This window comes from Pseudophryne corroboree, chromosome 9 (genome assembly GCF_028390025.1).
Source record: "Pseudophryne corroboree isolate aPseCor3 chromosome 9, aPseCor3.hap2, whole genome shotgun sequence".
In the NCBI taxonomy this organism is placed as follows: Eukaryota; Metazoa; Chordata; class Amphibia; order Anura; family Myobatrachidae; genus Pseudophryne; species Pseudophryne corroboree.
The window spans coordinates 475646495-475663699 of NC_086452.1; the positions used below are offsets into that span (position 1 = coordinate 475646495).

The following is a 17205-nucleotide window of genomic DNA, read 5'->3' on the forward strand; positions in this document are numbered from 1 at the left end:
CCCTGTGCCTCACTGCTGCTCTACCCTGTCATTACAAGGAGCTGCTGACAAGATAATGATGCAGTGCAAAGCATTCTGGGAATATCTTTATGAGATGAGCATTCAGGGGTCAGGTTTAGGAAAGGGGAACATACCACATGCAGGTACAGGAGCGTGGGAAATGGGAGAGGATACACTAATGTGCCGTATTCTAATGCAACATAGTATAAGGAATTCCAGGAATGTGTCTCCGGATTATTGTGATGTGTGTAACCATTTCTATATTACTATTATATTTTATTATAGAATAGAGGCTGGACAATAGTGATGGTGGAACACTGAAGCGGCATGTTCACATTTATAGGATTCTATCACAGAACGTAATCCGACCTGCACCGGTATCTGCCGCTGAGGGTCACACGGGCCGACCTGCACCGGTATCTGCTGCTGAGGGTCACACGGGCCGACCTGCACCGGTATCTGCCGCTGAGGGTCACACGGGCCGACCTGCACCGGTATCTGCCGCTGAGGGTCACACGGGCCGACCTGCACCGGTATCTGCCGCTGAGGGTCACACGGGCCGACCTGCACCGGTATCTGCCGCTGAGGGTCACACGGGCCGACCTGCACCGGTATCTGCCGCTGAGGGTCACACGGGCCGACCTGCACCGGTATCTGCCGCTGAGGGTCACACGGGCCGACCTTGTATATAACACATGCAACTGTGACACCTTTGGGCTAGCGGACCAGACGTACTGTATGTAATATAAAACACTGTATCTTACTCTACTCGATCCCCACAAGATGTTATATCCATATTACAGAATACAGTGATAGGAGGGGGAGTGGAATAAGTATACTGTAGTATAAATTAATGAATTTCCAGAGATTGTAATGTGTAATGCGCAAGAGTCTAAATCGGGGTTGTCTGTGACGGGTGTAAAAATCTATCCCAGGGTAAGAGATGACCGACCGTAGCATACTGTTATACACACTGTAATACTGTTATACACACTGTAATAATGTTATACACACTGTAACCATGTTATACACACTGTAATCATGTTATACACACTGTAATCATGTTATACACACTGTAATACTGTTATACACACTGTAATAATGTTATACACACTGTAATCATGTTATACACACTGTAATCATGTTATACACACTGTAATACTGTTATACACACTGTAATAATGTTATACACACTGTAACCATGTTATACACACTGTAATCATGTTATACACACTGTAATACTGTTATACACACTGTAATCATGTTATACACACTGTAATCATGTTATACACACTGTAATACTGTTATACACACTGTAATCATGTTATACACACTGTAATACTGTTATACACTGTAATCATGTTATACACACTGTAATACTGTTATACACACTGTAATCATGTTATACACACTGTAATCATGTTATACACACTGTAATACTGTTATACACACTGTAATCATGTTATACACACTGTAATACTGTTATACACTGTAATCATGTTATACACACTGTAATACTGTTATACACACTGTAATCATGTTATACACACTGTAATCATGTTATACACACTGTAATACTGTTATACTCACTGTAATCATGTTATACACACTGTAATACTGTTATACACACTGTAATCATGTTATACACACTGTAACACTGTTACACTCACTGTAAAACTGGTATACACACTGTAACACTGTTACACTCACTGTAACACTGTTATACACACTGTAATACTGTTATACACACTGTAATCATGTTATACACACTGTAATACTGTTATACTCACTGTAATCATGTTATACACACTGTAATACTGTTATACTCACTGTAATCATGTTATACACACTGTAATACTGTTACACACACTGTAATCATGTTATACACACTGTAACACTGTTACACTCACTGTAAAACTGGTATACACACTGTAACACTGTTACACTCACTGTAACACTGTTATACACACTGTAATACTGTTATACACACTGTAATACTGTTATACACACTGTAATCATGTTATACACACTGTAATACTGTTATACACACTGTAATCATGTTATACACACTGTAATACTGTTACACTCACTGTAATCCTGTTATACACACTGTAATACTGTTATACACACTGTAATCATGTTATACACACTGTAATCATGTTATACACACTGTAATACTGTTATACACACTGTAATCATGTTATACACACTGTAACACTGTTACACTCACTGTAAAACTGGTATACACACTGTAACACTGTTACACTCACTGTAACACTGTTATACACACTGTAATACTGTTATACACACTGTAATCATGTTATACACACTGTAATACTGTTATACACACTGTAATCATGTTATACACACTGTAATACTGTTACACTCACTGTAATCCTGTTATACACACTGTAATACTGTTATACACACTGTAATACTGTTACACTCACTGTAATCCTGTTATACACACTGTAATACTGTTATACACACTGTAATACTGTTATACACACTGTAATCATGTTATACACACTGTAATCATGTTATACACACTGTAATACTGTTATACACACTGTAATCATGTTATACACACTGTAACATTGTTACACTCACTGTAAAACTGGTATACACACTGTAACACTGTTACACTCACTGTAACACTGTTATACACACTGTAATACTGTTATACACACTGTAATCATGTTATACACACTGTAATACTGTTATACACACTGTAATCATGTTACACACACTGTAATACTGTTATACACACTGTAATCATGTTACACACACTGTAATACTGTTATACACACTGTAATCATGTTATACACACTGTAATACTGTTACACTCACTGTAATCCTGTTATACACACTGTAACACTGTTACACTCACTGTAATCCTGTTATACACACTGTAACACTGTTACACTCACTGTAACACTGTTATACACACTGTAATACTGTTATACACACTGTAATCATGTTATACACACTGTAATACTATTATACACACTGTAATCATGTTACACACACTGTAATACTGTTATACACACTGTAATCATGTTACACACACTGTAATACTGTTATACACACTGTAACACTGTTATACACACTGTAATCATGTTATACACACTGTAATCATGTTATACACACTGTAATACTGTTATACACACTGTAATACCGTTATACACACTGTAATCATGTTATACACACTGTAATACTGTTATACACACTGTAATACTGTTATACACACTGTAATCATGTTATACACACTGTAATCATGTTATACACACTGTAATACTGTTATACACACTGTAATACTGTTATACACACTGTAATCATGTTATACACACTGTAATCATGTTATACACACTGTAATACTGTTATACACACTGTAATACTGTTATACACACTGTAATCATGTTACACACACTGTAATACTGTTATACACACTGTAATACTGTTATACACACTGTAATACAGTTATACACACTGTAACACTGTTACATTCACTGTAACACTGTTACACACACTGTAACACTGTTACACACACTGTAACACTGTTACACTCACTGTAATACTGTTATACACACTGTAATCATTTTATACACACTGTAATACTGTTATACACACTGTAACACTCACTGTAATACCGTTATACACACTGTAACACTGTTACACTCACTGTAACACTGTTACACACACTGTAACACTGTTACACACACTGTAACACTGTTACACACACTGTAACACTGTTACACACACTGTTACACACACTGTAACACTGTTATACACACTGTAACACTGTTACACTCACTGTAATACTGTTATACACACTGTAATACTGTTATACACACTGTAATACTGTTATACACACTGTAATCATGTTATACACACTGTAATACTGTTATACACACTGTAACACTGTTACACTCACTGTAATACTGTTATACACACTGTAACACTGTTATACACACTGTAATCATGTTATACACACTGTAATACTGGTATACACACTGTAACACTGTTATACACACTGTAATCATGTTATACACACTGTAATACTGTTATACACTGTAATCATGTTATACACACTGTAACACTGTTAAACTCACTGTAATACTGTTATACACACTGTAATACCGTTATACACACTGTAACACTGTAACACTCACTGTAATACCGTTATACACACTGTAACACTGTTACACTCACTGTAATACTGTTATACACACTGTAACACTGTTACACTCACTGTAATACTGTTATACACACTGTAACACTGTTACACTCACTGTAACACTGTTATACACACTAACACTGTTATACACACTGTAATACTGTTATACACACTGTAATACCGTTACACTCACTGTAATACTGTTATACACACTGTAACACTGTTACACTCACTGTAATACTGTTATACACACTGTAACACTGTTACACTCACTGTAATACTGTTATACACACTGTAACACTGTTACACTCACTGTAACACTGTTATACACACTAACACTGTTATACACACTGTAATACTGTTATACACACTGTAATACCGTTACACTCACTGTAATACTGTTATACACACTGTAACACTGTAACACTCACTGTAATACCGTTTTCTCTGACGTCCTAGTGGATGCTGGGAACTCCGTAAGGACCATGGGGAATAGCGGCTCCGCAGGAGACTGGGCACAAAAGTAAAGCTTTAGGACTACCTGGTGTGCACAAGCTCCTCCCCCTATGACCCTCCTCCAAGCCTCAGTTAGATTTTTGTGCCCGGCCGAGAAGGGTGCATTCTAGGACTCTCCTGAGTTTCTAAGAAAAAGTTTAGTTTTAGGTTTTTTATTTTCAGTGAGACCTGCTGGCAACAGGCTCACTGCATCGAGGGACTAAGGGGAGAAGAAGCGAACCTGCCTGCTTGCAGCCAGCTTGGGCTTCTTGGCTACTGGACACCATTAGCTCCAGAGGGACCGAACACAGGCCCAGCCTCGGAGTCCGGTCCCAGAGCAGCGCCGCCGGCCCCCTTACAGAGCCAGAAGCAAGAAGAAGTCCGGAAAATCGGCGGCAGAAGACATCAGTCTTCACCAAGGTAGCGCACAGCACTGCAGCTGTGCGCCATTGCTCCTCAGGCACACTTCACACTCCGGTCACTGAGGGTGCAGGGCGCTGGGGGGGGGGCGCCCTGAGCAGCAATAAAAACACCTTGGCTGGCGAAAATACCTCACATATAGCCCCCAGGGTTATATGGATGTATTTTAACCCCTGCCAGAATACAGCAAAAAGCGGGAGAAAAGTCAGCCGAGAAGGGGGCGGAGCCTATCTCCTCAGCACACAGGCGCCATTTTCCATCACAGCTCCGCTGGAAGGACGTCTCCCTGACTCTCCCCTGCAGTCCTGCACTACAGAAAAGGGTAAAACAAGAGAGGGGGGCACTAATTGGGCGCAGTATTAACATAACAGCAGCTATAAGGGGAAAAACACTTATATAAGGTTATCCCTATATATATATATATATAGCGCTCTGGTGTGTGCTGGCATACTCTCCCTCTGTCTCCCCAAAGGGCTAGTGGGGTCCTGTCCTCTATCAGAGCATTCCCTGTGTGTGGGCTGTGTGTCGGTACGATTGTGTCGACATGTATGAGGAGGAAAATGATGTGGAGGCGGAGCAATTACCGGTAATGGTGATGTCACCCCCTAGGGAGTCAACACCTGAGTGGATGAACTTATGGAAGGACTTACGTGATAGTGTCAGCTCTTTACAAAAGACAGTTGATGACATGAGACAGCCGGCTACTCAGCTTGTGCCTGTCCAGGCGTCTCAAAGGCCATCAGGGGCTCTAAAACACCCGTTACCTCAGATGGCAGATACAGACGCCGACACGGATACTGACTCCAGTGTCGACGGTGAAGAGACAAATGTGACTTCCAGTAGGGCCACACGTTACATGATTGAGGCAATGAAAGATGTTTTACACATTTCTGATAGTACAAGTACCACTAAAAAAGGTATTATGTTTGGTGAGAAAAAACTACCCGTAGTTTTTCCTGCTTCTGAGGAATTAAATGAAGTGTGTGATGATGCGTGGGTTTCCCCCGATAAAAAACTGATAATTCCTAAAAAGTTATTGGCATTATACCCTTTCCCGCCAGAGGTTAGGGCACGTTGGGAAACACCCCCTAGGGTGGATAAAGCGCTCACACGCTTGTCAAAACAAGTGGCACTACCGTCTCCTGATACGGCCGCCCTTAAGGAACCTGCTGACAGAAAGCAGGAGAATATCCTAAAATGTATATACACACATACTGGGGTTATACTGCGACCAGCAATCGCCTCAGCCTGGATGTGCAGTGCTGGGGTGGCTTGGTCGGATTCCCTGACTGACAATATTGATACCCTAGATAGGGACAGTATATTACTGACTATAGAGCATTTAAAAGATGCATTTTTATATATGCGTGATGCACAGAGGGATATTTGCCGACTGGCATCAAGAGTAAGTGCGCTGTCCATTTCTGCCAGAAGGGGGTTATGGACGCGGCAGTGGTCAGGTGATGCGGATTCCAAAAGGCATATGGAAGTATTACCTTATAAAGGGGAGGAGTTATTTGGGGTAGGTCTATCAGACCTGGTGGCCACGGCGACTGCTGGGAAATCCACATTTTTACCCCAGGTAGCCTCTCAACATAAGAAGACGCCGTATTATCAGGCGCAGTCCTTTCGGCCCCATAAGGGTAAGAGGGCAAAAGGCTCCTCTTTTCTGCCCCGTGGCAGAGGAAGAGGAAAAAGGCTGCAGCAGACAGCCAGTTCCCAGGAACAGAAGCCCTCTCCCGCTTCTGCCAAGTCCTCAGCATGACGCTGGGGCTTTACAAGCGGACTCGGGTACGGTAGGGGCCCGTCTCAAGAATTTCAGCGCGCAGTGGGCTCACTCACAAGTGGACCCCTGGATCCTTCAGGTGGTATCTCAGGGGTACAAATTGGAATTCGAGACGTCTCCCCCTCGCCGTTTCCTAAAGTCTGCTTTACCGACGTCTCCCTCCGACAGGGAGGCGGTATTGGAAGGCATTCACAAGCTGTATTCCCAGCGGGTGATAATCAAGGTACCCCTCCTGCAACAGGGAAAGGGGTATTATTCCACACTGTTTGTGGTACCGAAGCCGGACGGCTCGGTGAGACCTATTTTAAATCTAAAATCTTTGAACACTTACATACAGAGGTTCAAATTCAAGATGGAGTCACTCAGAGCAGTGATCGCGAACCTGGAAGAAGGGGATTATATGGTGTCTCTGGACATCAAGGATGCTTACCTCCATGTCCCAATTTACCCTTCTCATCAAGGGTACCTCAGGTTTGTGGTACAGAACTGCCACTATCAGTTTCAGACGCTGCCGTTTGGATTGTCCACGGCGCCCCGGGTCTTTACCAAAGTAATGGCCGAAATGATGATACTCCTTCGAAAGAAAGGAGTTTTGATTATCCCTTACTTGGACAATCTCCTGATAAGGGCAAGATCCAGGGAACAGTTGGTAGTTGGAGTAGCACTATCTCAAGTAGTGCTGCGGCAACACGGTTGGATTCTCAATATCCCAAAATCGCAGCTGATCCCGACGACACGTCTTCTATTCCTTGGAATGATCCTGGACACAGTCCAGAAAAAGGTGTTTCTCCCGGAAGAGAAAGCCAGGGAGTTATCCGAGCTAGTCAGAAACCTACTAAAACCAGGCCAAGTATCAGTGCATCAATGCACAAGGGTCCTGGGAAAAATGGTGGCTTTCTACGAAGCAATCCCGTTCGGCAGATTCCACGCAAGAACATTCCAGTGGGACCTGCTGGACAAATGGTCCGGATCGCATCTTCAGATGCATCAGCGGATAACCCTGTCTCCAAGGACAAGGGTGTCTCTCCTGTGGTGGTTGCAGAGTGCTCATCTTCTCGAGGGCCGCAGATTCGGCATTCAGGACTGGGTCCTGGTGACCACAGATGCCAGCCTGCGAGGCTGGGGAGCAGTCACACAGGGAAGAAATTTCCAGGGCTTGTGGTCAAGCCTGGAGACATCACTTCACATAAATATTCTGGAGTTGAGAGCCATTTACAATGCTCTAAGCCAAGCAAGACCTCTGCTTCAAGGTCTGCCGATACTGATCCAGTCGGACAACATCACGGCAGTCGCCCACGTAAACAGACAGGGCGGCACAAGAAGCAGGAGGGCAATGGCAGAAGTTGCAAGGATTCTTCGCTGGGCGGAAAATCATGTGATAGCACTGTCAGCAGTGTTCATTCCGGGAGTGGACAACTGGGAAGCAGACTTCCTCAGCAGGCACGACCTCCACCCGGGAGAGTGGGGACTTCACCCAGAAGTCTTCCACATGATTGTAAACCGTTGGGAAAAACCAAAGGTGGACATGATGGCGTCCCGCCTCAACAAAAAACTGGACAGGTATTGCGCCAGGTCAAGGGACCCTCAGGCAATAGCTGTGGACGCTCTGGTAACACCGTGGGTGTACCAGTCAGTGTATGTGTTCCCTCCTCTGCCTCTCATACCCAAGGTACTGAGAATTATAAGACGGAGAGGAGTGAGAACTATACTCGTGGCTCCGGATTGGCCAAGAAGGACTTGGTACCCGGAACTTCAAGAGATGCTCACAGAGGACCCATCCCTACCCTGATCAAAGCCAGGAAGGATGTAACCATAAAGCATTATCACCGCATTTGGCGGAAATACGTTGCTTGGTGCGAGGCCAGGAAGGCCCCTACGGAGGAATTTCAACTGGGTCGATTCCTACATTTCCTGCAAACAGGAGTGTCTATGGGCCTCAAATTGGGATCCATAAAGGTTCAGATTTCGGCCCTGTCGATTTTCTTCCAAAAAGAACTGGCTTCAGTGCCTGAAGTTCAGACGTTTGTCAAGGGGGTGCTGCATATACAGCCTCCTTTTGTGCCTCCAGTGGCACCTTGGGATCTCAATGTCGTTTTTGGGTTCCTAAAATCACATTGGTTTGAACCGCTTAAATCTGTGGATTTAAAATATCTCACGTGGAAAGTGGTCATGTTGTTGGCCTTGGCTTCGGCCAGGCGCGTGTCAGAATTGGCGGCTTTATCCTGTAAAAGCCCTTACCTGATTTTTCATACGGACAGGGCAGAATTGAGGACTCGTCCTCAATTTCTCCCTAAGGTGGTTTCAGCGTTTCACCTGAACCAGCCTATTGTGGTACCTGCGGCTACTAGGGACTTGGAGGACTCCAAGTTGCTGGACGTAGTCAGGGTCCTGAAAATATATGTTTCCAGGACGGCTGGAGTCAGAAAATCTGACTCGCTGTTTATTCTGTATGCACCCAACAAGCTGGGTGCTCCTGCTTCTAAGCAGACTATTGCTCGTTGGATTTGTAGTACAATTCAGCTTGCACATTCTGTGGCAGGCCTGCCACAGCCAAAATCTGTAAAAGCCCATTCCACACGGAAGGTGGGCTCTTCTTGGGCGGCTGCCCGAGGGGTCTCGGCTCTACAACTTTGCCGAGCAGCTACTTGGTCAGGGGCAAATACGTTTGCTTAATTCTACAAATTTGATACCCTGGCTGAGGAGGACCTGGAGTTCTCTCATTCGGTGCTGCAGAGTCATCCGCACTCTCCCGCCCGTTTGGGAGCTTTGGTATAATCCCCATGGTCCTTACGGAGTTCCCAGCATCCACTAGGACGTCAGAGAAAATAAGAATTTACTTACCGATAATTCTATTTCTCGTAGTCCGTAGTGGATGCTGGGCGCCCATCCCAAGTGCGGATTGTCTGCAATACTTGTACATAGTTATTGATAACTAATTCGGGTTATTGTTGTTGTGAGCCATCTTTCCAGAGGCTCCTCTGTTATCATGCTGTTAACTGGGTTCATATCACAAGTTGTACGGTGTGATTGGTGTGGCTGGTATGAGTCTTACCCGGGATTCAAAATCCTTCCTTATTGTGTACGCTCGTCCGGGCACAGTATCCTAACTGAGGCTTGGAGGAGGGTCATAGGGGGAGGAGCCAGTGCACACCAGGTAGTCCTAAAGCTTTACTTTTGTGCCCAGTCTCCTGCGGAGCCGCTATTCCCCATGGTCCTTACGGAGTTCCCAGCATCCACTACGGACTACGAGAAATAGAATTATCGGTAAGTAAATTCTTATTATACACACTGTAACACTGTTACACTCACTGTAATACTATACACACTGTAACACTGTTACACTCACTGTAATACTGTTATACACACTGTAACACTGTTACACTCACTGTAACACTGTTATACACACTAACACTGTTACACTCACTGTAATACTGTTATACACACTGTAATACTGTTATATACAATGTAATACTGTTACACTCACTGTAACACTGTTACACTCACTGTAATACTGTTATACACACTGTAATACTGTTACACACACTGTAATACTGTTACACACACTGTAATCCTGTTATACACACTGTAATAATGTTATAGACACTGTAATACTGTTACACACACTGTAATAATGTTATAGACACTGTAATACTGTTATACACACTGTAATCCTGTTATACACACAGTAACACTGTTACACTCACTGTAATACTGTTATACACACTGTAATACTGTTACACACACTGTAATACTGTTATACACACTGTAATACTGTTACACACTGTAATACTGGTATACACACTGTAATCATGTTATACACACTGTAATACTGTTATACACACTGTAATACTGTTATACACACTGTAATCATGTTATACACACTGTAATACTGTTACACACACTGTAATAATGTTATAGACACTGTAATACTGTTATACACACTGTAATCATGTTATACACACTGTAATACTGTTATACACACTGTAATCCTGTTATACACACAGTAACACTGTTACACTCACTGTAATACTGTTATACACACTGTAACACTGTTACACTCACTGTAATACTGTTATACACACTGTAATAATGTTATAGACACTGTAATACTGTTACACACACACTGTAATAATGTTATAGACACTGTAATACTGTTATACACACTGTAATCCTGTTATACACACAGTAACACTGTTACACTCACTGTAATACTGTTATACACACTGTAATACTGTTACACACACTGTAATACTGTTATACACACTGTAATCATGTTACACTCACTGTAATACTGTTATACACACTGTAACACTGTTGCACTCACTGTAATACTGTTATACACACTGTAATACTGTTACACACACTGTAATAATGTTATAGATACTGTAATACTGTTACACACACTGTAATAATGTTATAGACACTGTAATACTGTTACACACACTGTAATAATGTTATAGACACTGTAACACTGTTACACACACTGTAATACTGTTATACATACTGTAATACTGTTATACACACTGTAATACTGTTATACACACTGTACTCATGTTACACACACTGTAATACTGTTATACACACTGTAATCATGTTATACACACTGTAATACTGTTATACACACTGTACTCATGTTACACACACTGTAATACTGTTATACACACTGTAATACTGTTATACACACTGTAATCATGTTACACTCACTGTAATACTGTTATACACACTGTAATACTGTTATACACACTGTAATCATGTTATACACACTGTAATACTGTTATACACACTGTAATAATGTTATACACACTGTAATACTGTTATACACACTGTAAATAAGAATTTACTCACCGGTAATTCTATTTCTCGTAGTCCGTAGTGGATGCTGGGACTCCGTAAGGACCATGGGGAATAGCGGCTCCGCAGGAGACTGGACACAACTATAAAGAAAGCTTTAGACTACTGGTGTGCACTGGCTCCTCCCACTATGACCCTCCTCCAGACCTCAGTTAGGATACTGTGCCCGGAAGAGCTGACACAATAAGGAAGGATTTTGAATCCCGGGTAAGACTCATACCAGCCACACCAATCACACCGTATAACTCGTGATACAATACCCAGTTAACAGTATGATAACAACTGAGCCTCTCAACAGATGGCTCAACAATAACCCTTTAGTTAAACAATAACTATATACAAGTATTGCAGACAATCCGCACTTGGGATGGGCGCCCAGCATCCACTACGGACTACGAGAAATAGAATTACCGGTGAGTAAATTCTTATTTTCTCTGACGTCCTAAGTGGATGCTGGGACTCCGTAAGGACCATGGGGATTATACCAAAGCTCCCAAACGGGCGGGAGAGTGCGGATGACTCTGCAGCACCGAATGGGCAAACTCTAGGTCCTCCTCAGCCAGGGTGTCAAACTTGTAGAATTTTGCAAATGTGTTTGACCCCGACCAAGTAGCTGCTCGGCAAAGTTGTAGAGCCGAGACCCCTCGGGCAGCCGCCCAAGAAGAGCCCACTTTCCTCGTGGAATGGGCTTTCACTGATTTAGGATGCGGCAGTCCAGCCGCCGAATGTGCAAGCTGAATCGTACTACAGATCCAGCGAGCAATAGTCTGCTTTGAAGCAGGTGCACCCAACTTGTTGGGCGCATACAGGATAAATAGCGAGTCAGTCTTTCTGACTCCAGCTGTCCTGGAAACATAGACTTTCAGGGCCCTGACTACGTCCAACAACTTGGAAGCCTCCAAGTCTTTAGTAGCCGCAGGCACCACGATAGGTTGGTTCAGATGAAAAGCTGATACCACTTTAGGGAGAAACTGGGGACGAGTCCTCAATTCTGCCCTATCCATATGGAAAATCAGATAAGGGCTTTTACATGACAAAGCCGCCAATTCTGATACACGTCTGGCCAAAGCCAAGGCCAACAACATGACCACTTTCCACGTGAGATATTTCAAATCCACGGTTTTTAGTGGCTCAAACCAATGTGACTTTAGGAAATCCAACACCACGTTGAGATCCTAAGGTGCCACTGGAGGCACAAAAGGGGGCTGAATATGCAGCACTCCGTTAACAAAAGTCTGAACTTCAGGTAGTGAAGCCAGTTCTCTCTGGAAGAAAATCGATAGGGACGAAATCTGGACCTTAATGGAACCCAATTTTAGGCCCATAGTCACCCCTGACTGCAGGAAGTGCAGAAATCGACCCAGCTGAAATTCCTCCGTTGGGGCCTTCCTGGCCTCACACCACGCAACATATTTTCGCCAAATGCGGTGATAATGGTTTGCGGTAACTTCTTTCCTAGCTTTAATCAGCGTAGGAATGACTTCCTCCGGAATGCCCTTTTCCTTCAGGATCCGGTGTTCAACCGCCATGCCGTCAAACGCAGCCGCGGTAAGTCTTGGAACAGACAGGGCCCCTGCTGTAGCAGGTCCTGTCTGAGCGGCAGAGGCCATGGGTCCTCTGAGATCATTTCTTGAAGTTCCGGGTACCAAGCTCTTCTTGGCCAATCCGGAACAATGAGTATAGTTCTTACTCCTCTTCTCCTTATTATCCTTAGTACCTTTGGTATGAGAGGAAGAGGAGGGAACACATAAACCGACCGGTACACCCACGGTGTCACTAGAGCGTCCACAGCTATCGCCTGAGGGTCTCTCGACCTGGCGCAATATCTTTCTAGCTTTTTGTTTAGGCGGGACGCCATCATGTCCACCTGTGGCCTTTCCCAACGGTTTACAATCATTTGGAAGACTTCTGGATGAAGTCCCCACTCTCCCGGGTGGAGGTCGTGCCTGCAGAAGAAGTCTGCTTCCCAGTTGTCCACTCCCGGAATGAACACTGCTGACAGTGCTAACACGTGATTTTCCGCCCATCGGAGAATCCTTGTGGCTTCTGCCATCGCCGTCCTGCTTCTCGTGCCGCCCTGTCGGTTTACATGGGCAACCGCCGTGATGTTGTCTGACTGGATCAGTACCGGCTGGTTTTGAAGCAGGGGCTTTGCCTGACTTAGGGCATTGTAAATGGCCCTCAGTTCCAGAATATTTATGTGCAGGGAAGTCTCCTGACTTGACCATAGTCCTTGGAAGTTTCTTCCCTGTGTGACTGCCCCCCAGCCTCGAAGGCTGGCATCCGTGGTCACCAGGACCCAGTCCTTTATGCCGAATCTGCGGCCCTCTTGAAGATGAGCACTCTGCAGCCACCACAGCAGAGACACCCTGGTCCTTGGAGACAGGGTTATCAGCCGATGCATCTGAAGATGCGATCCAGACCACTTGTCCAATAGGTCCCACTGAAAAGTTCTTGCATGGAACCTGCCGAATGGAATTGCTTCGTAGGAAGCTACCATCTTTCCCAGGATCCGCGTGCAGTGATGCACCGACACCTGTTTTGGTTTTAGGAGGCCTCTGACTAGAGATGACAGCTCCTTGGCCTTCTCCTCCGGGAGAAACACTTTTTTCTGTTCTGTGTCCAGAACCATCCCCACGAACAGTAGGCGTGTCGTAGGGATCAGCTGTGACTTTGGAGTATTTAGAACCCAGCCGTGCTGTTGTAGCACCTCCCGAGACAGTGCTACCCCGACCAACAACTGCTCCCTGGACCTCGCCTTTATCAGGAGATCGTCCAAGTACGGGATAATTAAAACTCCCTTCTTTCGAAGGAGTATCATTATTTCGGCCACTACCTTGGTAAAGACCCTCGGAGCCGTGGATAGACCGAACGGCAACGTCTGGAATTGGTAATGACAATCCTGTACCACAAATCTGAGGTACTCCTGGTGAGGATGGTAAATGGGGACATGCAGGTAAGCATCCTTGATGTCCAGTGATACCATGTAATCCCCCTCGTCCAGGCTTGCAATAATCGCCCTGAGCGATTCCATCTTGAACTTGAATTTTTTTATATATGTGTTCAAGGATTTCAAATTTAAAATGGGTCTCACCGAACCGTCCGGTTTCGGTACCACAAACATTGTGGAATAGTAACCCCGTCCTTGTTGAAGTAGGGGCACCTTTACTATCACCTGTTGTGAATACAGCTTGTGAATTGCCCGTAACACTGCCTCCCTGCCTGAGGGAGTAGTTGGTAAGGCAGATTTGAGGAAACGGCGGGGGGGAGACGTCTCGAATTCCAGCTTGTACCCCTGAGATACTATTTGAAAGATCCAGGGATCCACCCGTGAGCGAGCCCACTGATTGCTGAAATATTTGAGACGGGCCCCCACCGTACCTGGCTCCGCCTGTGGAGCCCCAGCGTCATGCTGTGGACTTAGGGGAAGCGGGGAAGGACTTTTGCTCCTGGGAACTGGCTGTATGCTGCAGCTTTTTCCCCCTACCTCTGCCTCTGGGCAGAAAGGACGCGCCCTTAACCCGCTTGCCCCTATTGGGCCGAAAGGACTGTACCTGATAATACGGTGCTTTCTTTGGCTGTGAGGGAACATGGGGTAAAAATGTAGACTTCCCAGCTGTTGCTGTGGAAACGAGGTCCGAGAGACCATCCCCGAACAACTCCTCACCCTTATAAGGCAGAACTTCCATGTGCCTTTTGGAATCTGCATCTCCTGTCCACTGCCGAGTCCATAACCCTTTCCTGGCAGAAATGGACATTGCACTAATTTTGGATGCCAGCCGGCAAATATCCCTCTGTGCATCCCTCATGTATAAAAGTGCGTCTTTAATATGCTCTACGGTTAGCAATATAGTGTCCCTGGCTAGGGTATCAATATTTTCCGACAGGGAATCTGACCACGCAGCTGCAGCACTGCACATCCATGCTGAAGCAATAGCTGGTCTCAGTATAACACCTGTGTGTGTATATATAGATTTCAGGATAGCCTCCTGCTTTCTATCAGCAGATTCCTTCAGGGCGGCCATATCCGGAGACGGTAGTGCCACCTTCTTTGACAAGCGTGTGAGCGCTTTATCCACCCTAGGGGATGTTTCCCAGCGTGACCTATCCTCTGGCGGGAAAGGGTACGCCATTAGTAACCTCTTAGAAATTACCAGCTTCTTATCAGGGAAAGCCCACGCTTCTTCATACACGTCATTTAACTCCTCAGATGGAGGAAAAGCTACTGGTAGCTTTTTCTCTCCAAACATAATACCCTTTTTTGTGGTACCGGGGGTAACATCAGAAATGTGCAACACATTTTTCATTGCCTCAATCATGTAACGTGTGGCCCTATTGGAAGTTACATTAGTCTCATCGTCGTCGACACTGGAGTCAGTATCCGTGTCGACATCTGTGTCTGCCATCTGAGGTAGTGGGCGTTTTAGAGCCCCTGATGGCTTTCGAGACGCCTGGGCAGGCACAGGCTGAGAAGCCGGCTGTCCCATAGTAGGTATGTCGTCAAACCTTTTATGCAAGGAGTCGACACTGTCGCGTAATTCCTTCCACAGAACCATCCACTCAGGTGTCGACCCCGCAGGGGGTGACATCACATTTACAGGCATTTGCTCCGCCTCCACATAAGCCTCCTCATCAAACATGTCGACACAGCCGTACCGACACACCGCATACACACAGGGAATGCTCTGACAGAGGACAGGACCCCACAAAGCCCTTTGGGGAGACAGAGAGAGAGTATGCCAGCACACACCAGAGCGCTATATAATACAGGGACTAACTGAATTATATCCCCTTATAGCTGCTATATATATATATATATATATATATATATATATACTGCGCCTAAATTTAGTGCCCCCCCTCTCTTTTTTACCCTTCTGTAGTTGTAGACTGCAGGGTAGAGCCAGGGAGCTTCCTTCCAGCGGAGCTGTGAGGGAAAAATGGCGCCAGTGTGCTGAGGGAGTTAGCCCCGCCCCTTTTTCGGCGGACTTCTCACGCGTTTTTGAAACTCTGTCAGGGGTATTAATTTACACCTATATAGCCTCTGGGACTATATATGGTGTTTATTTGCCAGCCAAGGTGTGTAATATTGCCCTCAGGGCGCCCCCCCCCCCCCAGCGCCCTGCACCCATCAGTGACCGGAGTGTGAGGTGTACATGAGGAGCAATGGCGCACAGCTGCAGTGCTGTGCGCTACCTTGGTGAAGACCGAAGTCTTCTGCCGCCGATTTTCCGGACCTCTTCATGCTTCTGGCTCTGTAAGGGGGAAGGCGGCGCGGCTCCGGGAACGAACATCAAGGTCGGGTCCTGCGGTCGATCCCTCTGGAGCTAATGGTGTCCAGTAGCCTAAGAAGCCCAAACTACCACCTGTTAGGTAGATTCGCTTCTTCTCCCCTTAGTCCCTCACTGCAGTGAGTCTGTTGCCAGCAGATCTCACTGTAAAATAAAAAACCTAAATATACTTTCTTTCTAGGAGC

At 45.0% G+C, this 17205-nt stretch overlaps 1 long non-coding RNA gene across 2 annotated transcripts in view; it reads right to left on the minus strand.

The window, feature by feature from the left end:
• Positions 1-299: 299 nt before the first annotated feature.
• The window catches only part of LOC134957171 (uncharacterized), a 32612-nt gene continuing 15706 nt past the window's right edge, over positions 300-17205 (minus strand). The window contains exon 3 of one of the 2 annotated variants that reach the window (XR_010186513.1): positions 300-681. This is a non-coding gene — a long non-coding RNA (uncharacterized LOC134957171). Of the gene's footprint in view, positions 735-17205 lie in introns of both variants that reach the window. The other variant, XR_010186512.1, reaches the window with a different exon arrangement.